Source organism: Magnolia sinica, chromosome 16 (assembly GCF_029962835.1).
Source record: "Magnolia sinica isolate HGM2019 chromosome 16, MsV1, whole genome shotgun sequence".
NCBI classification, from domain to species: Eukaryota; Viridiplantae; Streptophyta; class Magnoliopsida; order Magnoliales; family Magnoliaceae; genus Magnolia; species Magnolia sinica.
This window is the reverse complement of record NC_080588.1, coordinates 66,512,051-66,525,767: the sequence shown is the minus strand read 5'-3', so window position 1 is coordinate 66,525,767 and position 13,717 is coordinate 66,512,051. Positions and strand designations below refer to the sequence as shown.

Here is a 13,717-nt window from a genome sequence, read left to right as displayed (position 1 = left end):
TACAAGGTCTCTTGCTGACAAATATGGGGGAGGAGAATAAGTTTTATACTTTTTGGTCTATTTCTCTTAATGATCTTGTTTCCTACCTGGAGATTGGATGGCAATAAGTTCATTTATTTGTTTGTTACCTGTTCTGATATAGCTCACGCTGTCAGTGTAGTCAGTTAGTTTATGTAGACATCACATCACCTTAATGCAATCTTTCTTATATTTCGTCATATAAAGTTAACTAAAGGAAAAGGACTTCTATATGAACTGATCACTTTCCTATCCATTGATTGGATTGTTAGGATTACGTGATCAAAATGACTAGTACGACAAAGGAGCAATCAAAGAAAGACCAACATGATTGAGTCTAGATTAGTGATGGAAAATTCTTCATTAAAATCAATATAGATTATCTACTTTCCTCGAAATTCATTGAATTGTTAGTATCAGGGCTATCATCTACTCAAATGTGATATTTAAATGGGATAAAGCAATACATGAGGATGGTCCTGATCATTAAGCAGACCTTCTCTTGTATTAATAATACAAGTTAAAAATTCTGTAGTTGCCGCAAAATGATGACAACGAAGAAAAGGAAAATATATGGAGAATCAGAAGCGAAAGTACGAAGAATCAATACATATTTATCTTCTATCTGTAAATGCACCCCAAGATCTAGCTGGCCTGAAACTAGAGGGGAGGGAAATGCCAGTGTAAATCCAATGTAGAATAAAGATAAAAATTCAAAATAGGAAATCTTCATCTCTCACGTCTACAGTATTGATGAAAGATGACAGGATCTAATGGTTTTATAAGATGTCTTTCCTGGCATTAGAAACTAAGTTCTCTCTCTCGAACCACATTCCTGGGCATCCACGAGAGCGTTGTGAACAGTGCCGTGCATGATTGGGTTACGTTGACCGAGGACCCGGATTTCCTGGGCAAGGATGCTGGGTGGGGCCACGGAGATTTTTGTGATGAATCCACTCCGTCCATCCGTTTTGTGAGCTCATTTTAGATTTGATACTTAAAATTAGGTGTATATAAGACTTAAGTGAGCCACATGAGAGGAAAAAGTGAGCATTCGGTGAGCACCGTTGAACCATCCTTATGGCCATAAAAGTACTGTATCAGGCTATATTTTTGGTGTTTTCACTTCATTCCGTTGGGAATGACCTTATAAACGGTTTGGATAGTATATAAACGCGTAGGAAGGCTTCAACGGTAGAAATTTCTTTCCCCAATTTTCCCTCTCGTGTGACCCATTTGAGTTTTTATCCACCTCATTTTTCGTAATACGTCCCAAAATTAGATCTCAAAACGGATGTACAGAATGGATTTCTCACATACATTTCAGTGGACCCCACCCAGCATCCTTGCGCAGGAACTTCCTGCGAAAGCCTTTCGATGGAATTCCGCGTCCCGTTGACCAACATAATAAGAGTTGTAAAAGGATTGGCTGGTGTACCTCACATCAGCTATATAGCTGCTGTATTGACGTCAGCAAGTTCCGTGGGTCAAATCATAAGGTATGTGTTATATCCAAACCGTCCATCCATTTGGCGAGGTAGATTTAAGGCTTGAGATTAAAAATAATACAGATATAGCTATTAAATGGACCACACTGCAAAAAGTAGGGGATTGAACTTCTACCATTGAAACCCTTTTTCGGGCCACAAAAGTTTTGGATCAATATGAAATTTGTTTTTCCTCTTAATTGAGGTCTTTGTGACCTTATTAATAAATTGGATGGAAAATAAATATGAATTTTTCAACGGTAAAAATCATTATCTCCGCTTCTATTTGCAGTGTGGTCCATATGATATTTGGATATGATTCAAATTTTTTTATAATACTATAAAATGGTCCATACAAATAGATAAACAGTATAGAAATAATAAATATGATTTAATTTTTTTTGGTAATGCTCTAAAATGATCTCTACAAATGGATAAACAGTGTAGATATAATAAATACATCACTGTAGGGCCATGTAACTTTGATCTCCTTTGAACCGTTCGTACAACTCGAAGTCGAGGAGCGTCAGCGCTCGTCTTCACACGACACGCTGGTGTGTGGTACATCAGCAATCAGCGTCCTTGTAAAAGGGGGAAATCGGATTGCGTACTGAGTTACGCAGCTGTTATCGTACTGAGTAAACTTAGTTGGGCCCACAGTGAATGTATTTGTTTTATCCACTCCGTCCATCCGTTATTTCAGATCATTTTAGTGGTTGATCCCAAAATTGAGATATATCTAAAACTCAAGTGGACCATACCGCTGGAAACCATGAGAATAATGATTTCCACAATTGAAACCTTTCTATGGCCCACATTGATGTTTATTTGTCATCCAACCTGTTCATAATATCACAAAGACATGGATGAAGTGAAAACACAAATATATAATTGATCTAAAACTTCTGTGGCTCCATGAGATTTTCAATGGTAAATGTTCGATTCACACTGTTTCTGGGTGTGGTCCATTTGAGTCTTGGATATGCTTCATTTTTGGGCTTACTACTTAAACTTATCTGCTAAATTGTATGGACGGAATGGATAAAATACATAAATGACTGTGGAAGCCACAGAGTTTACCTAGTACGCTGAGTGAACTGAGTTACTTAGTACGCAATCCGCTTTCTAAAAGGTCTGGACTTTCATCGTGGGACCGGATTGTACGGCCTAGCCCGAAATCGGATTGCCTACTCAGTTACTCAGTACCCTCTTATGGTACTCAGGAAACTCTGTTGGGCCAACAGTTAATGTATGTGGTTTATCCACTCCGTACGGATGTTTTTTCAGCTCATTTTAGGGGTTAAGCTCAAAATTGAAGCTTATCCAAAACTCAAGTGGCCACAGTGATGTTTATATGTCATCGGACCTTCTCATAAGATCACACAAACATGACGAATGGAAATACAATTATAAGCTTGATCCAAAACTTCTATCCCAGGAAGCGGATTGCGTTCTCAGTAACTCAGTAAACTTCGTGGGTTCACCTTTATTTATTTATTATATCTACTCCATTCAGAGAGCTTAAGCCCAAAAGTTAAACATATTCAAAACACAAGTGGACCAAGCCATAGGAAACAGTGTGATTGGACCTCTACTATTGAAAAATTCTCCGAGGCCACATAAGCTTTGGACCAAGCTTATGTTTATACTTTCTTTTTATCCATGTATTTGTGATTTTATGAATAGGTTGGATGACAAATTAAAATTACCATGGTCCCTAGGAAGATTTCAACGGTGGAAATCATTATTCCACACTGTTTACTTGTGGCATGGTCCACTTGAGATTTGGATTTACTTCAATTTTGGTATCAACCCCTAAAATAGTAGGAAAAATTTATGGGCAGGGTGGATAAACCACGTACATTCACAGTGGGCCCAATTGAGTTTGCTCAGTACCATAAAAACATACCGAGCAACTCAGTACGCATTCCGATTTCCGATTCTATGCATGAGCTGCCTTGGGCCTGGGCGTGGATTGCATACTGAGTACCTCAGCACAGTAAGCGTACTGAGTAAACTCTGTAGGGTCTACAATGATTTACATATTTTATCCACTCCGTCCATCCATTTTAATGGATAATTTGATGGCTCTAGTCCAAAAGCAAAGTATATCCAAATCTCAAGTGGACCTCACCATGGGAAACAGTGCAAATTGAAATTTTACCGTTGAAAATTTCTTAGGGGCCATAAAAGTTTTGGATCAATCTTTTATTTGTGTTTTCCCTTCATTTATGTCTTTGTGATCTTAAGAATAGGTTGGATGATAAATAAACATCACTGTAGGCCCTATTAACATTTCAACAGTGGAAATTATTATTCCCAATGCTTCCTATATTGTGGTTCAGTTTAGCTTTAGGCATACTTAAAAAAATAAAAAATAAATAGATAAAAAAAGCTAAAACTTTAGGCATACTTCAATTTTAGGCTCAACAACTAAAATTAGCTGCAAAAAACGGATGGACAAGGTGGATAACACACACACAATCATGGTAGGCCAAACGTAGTTTCCTCGGTACAATAAAAGCACACTGACTAACTCAGCACGCAATCTGATTTCTTGGGCCTGGCGTTTGGTTCCTAGCTCATGTTCCAGACGATGAGCTAGCCAAGTCGCAGTGCCAGCTATTCGCGTAGGATAAAAACGCGAGCATTGGACTCGACTCAGAACTCAGTTGAGCCAGAGCAATGGACTCGACTCAGAACTCAGTTGAGCCGAGTAGACTCCTTCAAGTTTCTTGAAAATTTATATGAGTTTTTATTTCGCAGTTATCTATTATTTAAAAGTGTGTGTATATATAGGGAAATGGTTTTGTGCGGTCAACCTCATAGGAAGTTCCCATGAGGTCGAGCTGTGTGGGCCCATCGTGATGCGTGTCAGACATCGACACCATGCATTTGATGGGTCCCCTTTAAATTATAAGACATCCCTCAGTTGTATAGAGAAATCAGGTAGGTCATACCATCTAAAATCATGTGAATACATCACACAACATATAAAAGAACTTGGTGGGGCCACCTAAAATTTGGATGCATCTGAAACTTGGTCTAACACATCATCCAATTGGGAGACACATAATGGATGGGCTAGATTTGTGAACCACATCTTGATACGCCCAACAAATTATTATCATGAATGTTTTAATGGGTGGATAACCCCTCTCAATTGTTGCATATGGTGTGGCCCACGCAAGTCATGAATTGACTTGATTCTTAAGCCCGAGGCCCACTATGGAGTGGTGATGGATGGTGTTGATGTTCGACACGTATCGCGGTTGGAACCATTATATGTGTGTGTGTGTGTGAGAGAAAGAGAGAAAGAGAGAGAGAGTAATGCTCACACACAACTAATCGGACCATTTAAATTAGCCCAACTGGCTTTGCATTAAATGGTAAGAATATCTTTTTTATCCACATGTAATGTCCACTTATTGGAGTTTATGTGACACCCAGTTTTATATCCATACGTTAGAAATACATATCATAGATCTAGTTGGTTTATCAAATTAGGCTTACTAATTTAATTTTATCTATCAAAAATTAGTAAATGATCTTTATTATTAGAGACACATATACAAGTTGAATCTAACTTGTTGGAATAGATTTCTAACGGCCCACTTTTTTTGTAAAAGAATATGTTAGCTATTAATTACAAAAAAAAAAAAAAAAAAATTATATCCTTCACATGCTTATAAGGAAATGTACCTAATTAACTGACCGAATTTGTTACATATGTTGTGTATCTTATGAATGTATCACACACGTACAACTCCAGTTATACCATTTTCTTTCAAAGCAATCCTCTTCTTTGGGCTTTCTCTCATCATTTGATGCACTCTCTTTTATTATCAGGCTCTCTCTACCTCTACTCTGTGTGATTGGAAAGCAACGGGCGATGTCTGCAAAAGCTTAACACTGATAAACTACTAACCCAGCTCATCCATAGCTAGGAATGTGCAGGGCCTCAGAGGGGCAATCGTGGTGTATGAGTTTTACCCACACTGTATATTTATATTTTCATATTATTTTAGGGTTCAAGCCTAAAAATTAGGAAAATACAAGGCTTAAGCAGACCACATCACAGGAAGCAGAGATGATAATGACACAAGCTAGTGAAACTCTTATGGATCACTCTGAGATTTTTCTCTACTTGATTTTTGGATTCAAGCCCCACAGTATCTATTAAAATGGATGGACAACATGGATATATAATGCATGCAGATAGGTGGTCTCCACTATCAAGGACTCACCATGCTGGGTGAGGTCCCGAAGACACTTAACCTGCTCTCAAAACAATTCATACAGTGTCTCTGGTATTGATCAAGTTCGTAGTGCATTGATGTTGCAAAAATTTTGCAAACCCCACGATGATATTATATACAAACCGTCCATCCATTTTTTAAAGATTATTTCAAGTATGAGCTCAAAAATGAGGCAAATCGAACGCTAGAGTAGACAGTGGGGATTGAATGCTTACCATTGAAAACTTCCTGGAGGCTGTAGAAGTTTTGGATCAAGCTGATATTTGGGGCGCGGATTAGCTACTGAAAGGTGAGTAGCGAGACAGGCTACTGAAGTGAAGTCACCAAGTTCCGTAGGCCCCACCATGATGTATGTTTTGTATCCACACCTTTCATCCATTTGGAGAAATCATTTTAGTCAATATCCAAAGAATGAGTTAAATCCAAAGCTCCAATAGACCCCAACACAAGAAACAGTTGGACAGTGACGCCCTTCATTCAAAACTTCCACAGGCCACAAAAGTTTTAGATCAAGCTGATATTTGTTTTTTCCCCTTATTTCATGTCTTTTTTAACTTTTGAACTGGTTGGATTTCAAATAAACATTATGGTGGGCCTTAGGATAGTTTCAACGGTGAGAATAACTCTCCCCACTGTTTTCTGTGGTGGGGTCTACTACAGATTTTTATCTACCTTATTATTTGGCTCATGCCCTAAAATGATATTTCAAAATGGATGAACGGTGTGGATACAACACATACATCATAGTGGGGCCCAAAGAACTTGGTGACGTCACTAAAGTAGCCCGCTGGCTACTTAACCTGCCTATCTAATCCGCGTCCTGATATTTGTGCTTTCCCTTCATCCATTCAGGTCCATGGGACATTATGAACAGGATGGATGGTAAATAAACATCATGATGGGCCTTAGGAATGTTTTAATGGTGGGTGTTCAATGTTTACTGTTTTTTTGTGGCGTGGTCCACTTGAGATTTAGATCTGCCTCATTTTTAGGATCTTGCACTAAAATGATCTTTAAAACTGAGGGACGGCACTGATATGTATGTGCCACATACATCATGGTGCGCCCATGTTTATGGAATCGTACAGTTGCCCATAGGTGTTACTACCTAATCCACTTTCTGTTAATATGGGAAACGTAAGATTTTTCTCGGAACCGACAATAGTTTGAGATACGCCCACCCTTCAAATTTTAGGGACCCACCGTGATATTTTTTAAGAAATCCACTTCGATCATTAGCTATGTAATCCCATGTTAGGCTGGGACAAAATAAAAAAATTAAAAAAATAAAAATAAAAATCAGGCTAATCAATGATTTAAGTGGGCCGTACCAATTGAAACAATTGAGAGAGACTTCCACCCTTGATTTTTTACATGCCCTGTCATGATGAGAATATAAAATCCACTCCAACCATTAGCTTTCATACCAAAAATTAGGCCTCAAACCTAAAAATTTGGAACATAAGTGATTAAAGTGAATCACACCAAGGGAAAGAGAAAAATAAAAAATAAAAAAAATCAGGCTAATCAATGATTTAAGTGGGCCATACCAATTGAAACGATTGAGAGAGACTTCCACCCTTGATTTTTACAGGCCCTGTCATGATGAGAATATAAAATCCACTCCAACCATTAGCTTTCATACCAAAAATTAGGCCTCGAACCTAAAAATTTGGAACGTAAGTGATTAAAGTGAATCACACCAAGGGAAAGAGATTGGAAGATGAGCTTTCTACATACACATTTTTCAATTATGTGGTTCATGTGAGCCAGGGATGGGGCTAATTGTTTTGCAATAGGTCTAAGTTGAGGTGGCTCACCTAATGATCGGGTGGATTTTACATAATACTATAGTGGGGCCCACTTAAGTAAACAACTCTTTTTCATCGATTGAAATAACTTTATGGTCCAATATGGAGAAGAAAAGGTAGTGTGTATTATAACTTCCAACGACTATAACTTTAGAATTGATAATTTGTTCAACGCTATGATCTATTTTTAGAAAGCTATCGACAAGCTCTACTTGTTGACCAATCATACCTGAATGATTTTCTAAAAATAAGTCATTTTAGGAGTGAATTTTAAGTTTAACTACTTTTTGTAACCATTTTTTACATTTTAAAGTTTTTTTTAAGGGCTCTCAAGTTCCTTAATAATTTAAAATACTTAATTGAATCAATTTATAATTGTCTATTATCATAATTAATTTTTTATTTTTAAAAGTTTATTAATTAAGAAAATTATGAATTTAGCATTTAGGCTCATGCAAGTCACATGAAATAACTTTTTTAAATAGACTTTCATCAATAGTATCGATTTTATTTTCTTATTTTTTAGATATTTAAGAATAATTTTAGCACATTTCTTTCACTTATCGTCTCGAAAAACCAATTAATGCCTCTTGGTTAGGGTTGACAATGAACCCAACGTCTTAGTTCTGTAGGGCTTAGCCAGGCTTGCAATCTAAGCCTGAGTATGTGGGCTGGCTGGGCATGGGCTAATGATGAATGGGCTGGCCTGGTTCAATTACCAATTAGGATACCCTTATGCATAACTGTATGATGAATGGACATCCATTCATTTAGTGGGCCACGATTATAGATAATGAGTGAGATGGTTTAGTTGTTAGTGATTCCCATTCAATGCACGTGTCATTTAAAGACGCTTGTTGAATTTGGGTAATGTTTTCATGATCCAAATCGTATATAGAGTGCGAGTACTCATCACGGATAGAGCAATCCCAAATTAAACTATTTCTAACCTTTGATCATTTAACCAGGGCTCAGTAAAACCCAATTTGTTTAGTAAAAAAACTCATGAAAGCTTGTTCAAATTGACTTGACTCGTCTGGGTTATGGTCGAGTCAGGTTTTCATGTTCTTAGACTATGATTTCAGCATTAACATTTAACTGTGGACCATCAATGATAGTGGATAATCTGATTGATTATTATATAACCCTAGATATGAATCAAGCACTATATTTAACTCCGATTATGTCCTTTGATAATACTAAGATTTTGCTTGAATCAAGCACTATACAAGATGATTTTTTCTAATTCGAATCGGGATCGGCGGGCTCTTCTAATCAGATGTAATCGCACATGATTCCTTGGAAGGTACTCACGCTTCTCGCCTGAGTAAGAAAAATCATATTGTCTCCCCCCACAATCAGGGCGCTTGGTACACTGACGTTGAACAGCCAGTGGAGCCCATGAATCCCATGTCTGGCGACTGAGTTGTCCCTGCTGATTAGTCCAGTTGTAAGGTGAGGCAGATTGGCTTTCGGGTCATGTACACTGACGTTGAACAGCCAGTGGAGCCCATGAATCCCATGTCTGGCGACTGAGTTGTCCCTGCTGATTAGTCCAGTTGTAAGGTGAAGCAGATTGGCTTTCAGGTCATTGAATCGAACCTACACCAAAAACACAAATCAAATTAATAGATTGGACAGTTTTGATTTTATTCTCCTCTTTAAAATCAGTGTGAAATATTATCCATATTCATATAGGGTGATAAAGATAATCCCACATAACTGTCTATGATCAGTGCAATAGACGACTTAAATGTGTGTTTGGGTGCACTATCAATTTTAATTGCAATTACTAGTCTAATTTGAGGCTACTCACTTCAATACATGATTACACTGAATCTTTACAATGCAATTCAGTTGTAAATCTAAACGCGCGCAACTGAGTTTAAATTCATAAGCATACTTGTAATTCAGATATTAATGTAGCTGATACAATCGCCAATCCCAATTTATAGGTCCTGCTTTGGGCGACAGTGTCAATTATGAATTTTATCTGCCATGTGGTTGGTTGGTATGGTTTATCATCTTTCTTTCTGCAATGTAAACATAAAATCATGGTTCAAATCATCAGAAATCGTATGACTAGGCTTACATAAACCAAAATCACCAAATGCAGTAAGTTTATGTACGCAGACACAAGTGCTTATTATGTGAACATGCACTCAAAAGGATAATGTAAGGGTCCGCAACCGGTTAATGGGTCTGTTTGCATGCTTGGAGTTGAGAAATTGGGAATTCCCAAATCATCTCATTCATAAATTCAGGCAGTGGGTGTGTTACGCCAAACATGAAATTATCAACAAAATTAAGTGATTTTAATTCAAACCCATCTGAATTGCTTATGCAAATTGTGTGGTCATGTATTGGGCCAAATCAGTGTACCGAAAGGGAAATTGTGGAGTTTTCCTCTTCCAAACCATGATGTGGCATATTGTATTGATGACAAAAAAATACATTTCAAAAAATATTCAATGTGCGAGCAGATTTATGAAATTTTGTAACTAAAAGATGGTTAGAAGAATCACACCTAGTGACCTATGCATAAAATCAATCTCTTTGATGATCACTAACACCAATGGTGCAGACAAGATCTTGGTTGGGATATAAATCACCAGACCTCTCCCACATGCCATATTACCTAAACTTGCTGAGAGAAATCGAAGGTTTTACTGCAGCACAATTGATGTCATTAGTTTACCATATAAGGGTATATCTGAAAATAGAATTTTCAATTATTCGGCCTCTTTACCTACATTTGCAAGAGCAATAAACTCGGACTCCATCGTATGTATATATAAATCTGCTTCCAAGACTTTAAGGATACTGAGTCCTCAAAGAGTAAACACATAGTCACTAGTGGACTTGCATTTCATTGAATCTGATATTTAATTTGCATCATTGTACCCCTCTAGTATAGCTGAAATCTAATATACTTGAGACTGTAGCTGCAGATCTTTTTTAAATATCTTAGTAATTTATTTATAGTATTCAAGTGACATTCTCCAAAATTACTAGTGTATCTACTCAACTTATCAATTACATATGCAATATCAGGTTCAGTACAATTCATTAAATACACTAAATGTCCAATGCCATTAGAATATTACTCAAGTTGTGATACACTATCACCTTCATTTTTACATATTTTTTCATGTGAATTAAAGGAAATGCTCACAGAAGCCAATGCTTAGAGAGACATTGCTTCAAGACTCATAAGGTAGGGATCCTGTTACTCCAAGAGCTAATGTGACTTCAAATAGTTGCAACCAAGTTTCAACAACACATTTTGGGAAAGGGAGGCGAAAGGAAAATTTTGGATCCTGCATAAACGCCTTTTTCAAGTCACTACGAATGCCTCATCAAGGCAAAATGTTACGGTGAAGGTTCTTTTAGATGGCACCCAAATTGAAGTATTTATGACAATTATTTATGCTTATTGTGATCGGCAACGTAGGATGCAACTATGGCAAGAATTGTGATCTGCTAGTCGTTCCATCTCTGGGCCATGGCTAGTTTGTGACAATTTTAATGTTATGGTGAGCATTGACGAACGCGTTGGTTGATCAGCTGTGGACAATAGGACTATGGAGGATTTTCTGAAAGCAATCAATGATTAAAGGCCTCCTTGATGTGGGTTTCTCAGGTTCGAAATTCACATGGTGCGACAATCGTGCAAGTAGTAGCCAAAGATGGGCTAAGTTAGATAGGATCTTCATAAACTCTGAATGGATAATTGAGAACTTTCTCCTCCTTTATTGTTGATCATTTGACCAAAATGCACTCTGATCACTCCCCTCTCCTGCTCAAGATAAAAGAGGAGTTGAACAACCTGTTATAAAACATATGTCTTAGATCTTAGTTCACCACGATACTCGACCAGTCGAGGGACTAGCTCGACTAGTCGAAGGTCCCTTCGACTGGTCGAAGATAGTTCGACTCGAAGTCCAGCAACGAGGTATTTGGGATTTCGGGGCGTTCGACCAGTCAAAGCCCTCCTTCAACTAGTTGAGGGTTACGCAGATGGTGCATGGTTTGTATGTAGACTTTGTAAATTTGAGATGGTTTCTAGGGAGGTGCGTAAGTGGGGTTTCCCCATCTATAAATAGGAGTCCCTAGGGCCATTCTTAGGTAGGGGTGCACACGGTTCGGTTTGGTCCGGTTCTGGGGTGAAACCGGAACCGAACCGTTCCTAACGGTTCTAGGAAATTCGGAACCGGAACCAAACCGTTGGCATCCTAGAACCGAACCGGAACCGAACCGTTAAAACCGGTTCGGTTCCGGATCGGTTCCACGGTTCTGGGCTTTTTATAATCCAGCCCAATTGCAAGCCCATGTCCATCCATGTTGTGGTCCATTTGATGAATGGTTTAGATATTGTATAAGGTGTGCAAAAATACATTTACGAAAATAATTACTCTAAAGAAAATAATTATAAGGTGTGCTAAAATACATCGGTTTGGTTCCATGGTTCGGTTCCACGGTTCGGTTCTACGGATCGGATCAACGGTTTGGTTCTACGGATCGGTTCACGGTTCGGTTCGGTTCTACATACCCCCAAACCGAGAACCGAACCGTTATCACCGGTTCTTTGATTTTTGGAACCGGAACCGGAACCGGGGCACTCTAGAACCGGACCAAACCGGACGGTTTGGTCGGTTCCAATCCGGTTCCACGGTTCTACCGGTTAAATGTGCACCCCTATTCTTAGGCATGCCAAGGCTTCCTAAAGGTATTCCAAGGATTTCTAAAAGGGTTCTAGGGTTATCAAAGAGTGTAACAAGGGTAAGATTCGAGGTTGTTTGAATCGGGTAAGTCCTCTCTCTTTGTAATTTCTATTTTTATAGTTGATTTATGTCGCTTTGTGCCATGGTTTTTTTCACGAAACGGTTTTTCACGTTAAATCTTTGTGTTCTCTTATGTTTGCTTAGTGCTCTTGGATTGTTATTTTAGATCCATATTTGTGTGATTCCGCAGCACAAATTCTCAACAAGTGGTATCAGAGCAATCGTTGGGGCATAGATCTGAATCTAAGGGATAACTAATAATGGTAAGCACTAGGTATGAAATTGAGAAGTACTCAGAGAAAAATAACTTTGAGTTACAGAAGATCAAAATGATCGGTTCCTTAATCAAACTAGGCGAAGATGATGCTCTTGAGGAGCGAAAGTCTACTATGACTGATGATGATTGGAATATTCTTGATAAGAAGGCCTTATCCTCTATCCGTTTATGTCTTGAGGTTCTCTACAATGTCATAAGGGAGAAAACTGCGGTTAACTTATGTGTAAAGTTAAAGAATGTCTATACGAAAAAATCCTCTGAAAATCGCTTACACTTGAATCGTTAGTGGTATAACTTCAAGATGGTAGAGGGTGGAGATCTGAAGGCTCACATCAGCAACTTTAATAAATTGGTTTACAAATTGCTAGATATGGAGGAAATGATGAAAGATGAAGAACAAGCATGTATGCTGCTAAATTCTCTTTCGGCATCATATGAGTCATTCAAGGACATAATGTGCATCACGAATAAAACCCTGAGTGTCGACACCATTATCTCAGCCCTTCAAGAGAAGGCCATGAGAAATCTAAATGACGACATGGGGACATCTTCTGATGCACTGTTTTTGAAGGGCATGAATTCTAAACAAGGTACAAGATCTTCAAGTTTTATATCCAAATCCAAGGGCAAGGGCAAAGGAAAGGTAAAGTGCTGGAACTGTGAGATGGAATGACACATGAAGAAGGATTGTAAAAATCTTAAATCTAAGAGAGAAAAATCTGAGGCTTCATATAGGGAGGCCAATGCTACCACGTCAGATGGATCGAGTGGATGTGATGGTGATTTCTTATCTATGTCTACGATCAGATGCCCATACGAGGATCGTAAGGGCGAGTGGATTCTAAACACAGGGGCATCCTTTCACATGACTCTTCATCAAAGTTGGTTCGCTGGCTATAGGGAGTGCGATGGTGGACATGTGTTTATGGGCAATGACGTTGCCTATAATATTGCGGTTGTTGGTACGGTGCGCATCAAGATGTTTGATGGGACAAAGCGTACCCTGACTGATTTGAGGCATGTTCCCGACATAAAGAAGAATCTGATTTCTCTTAGTGTACTTGATGCAATGGGCTGCAAG

General features: G+C 38.3%; 1 protein-coding gene across 1 annotated transcript in view; it reads right to left on the bottom strand.

Annotated features, from left to right (window-relative positions):
* The window catches only part of LOC131229304 (uncharacterized), a 77,073-nt gene that overhangs the window by 42,704 nt on the left and 20,652 nt on the right, over positions 1–13,717 (bottom strand). The gene's annotated exons all lie outside the window — the stretch shown is intronic.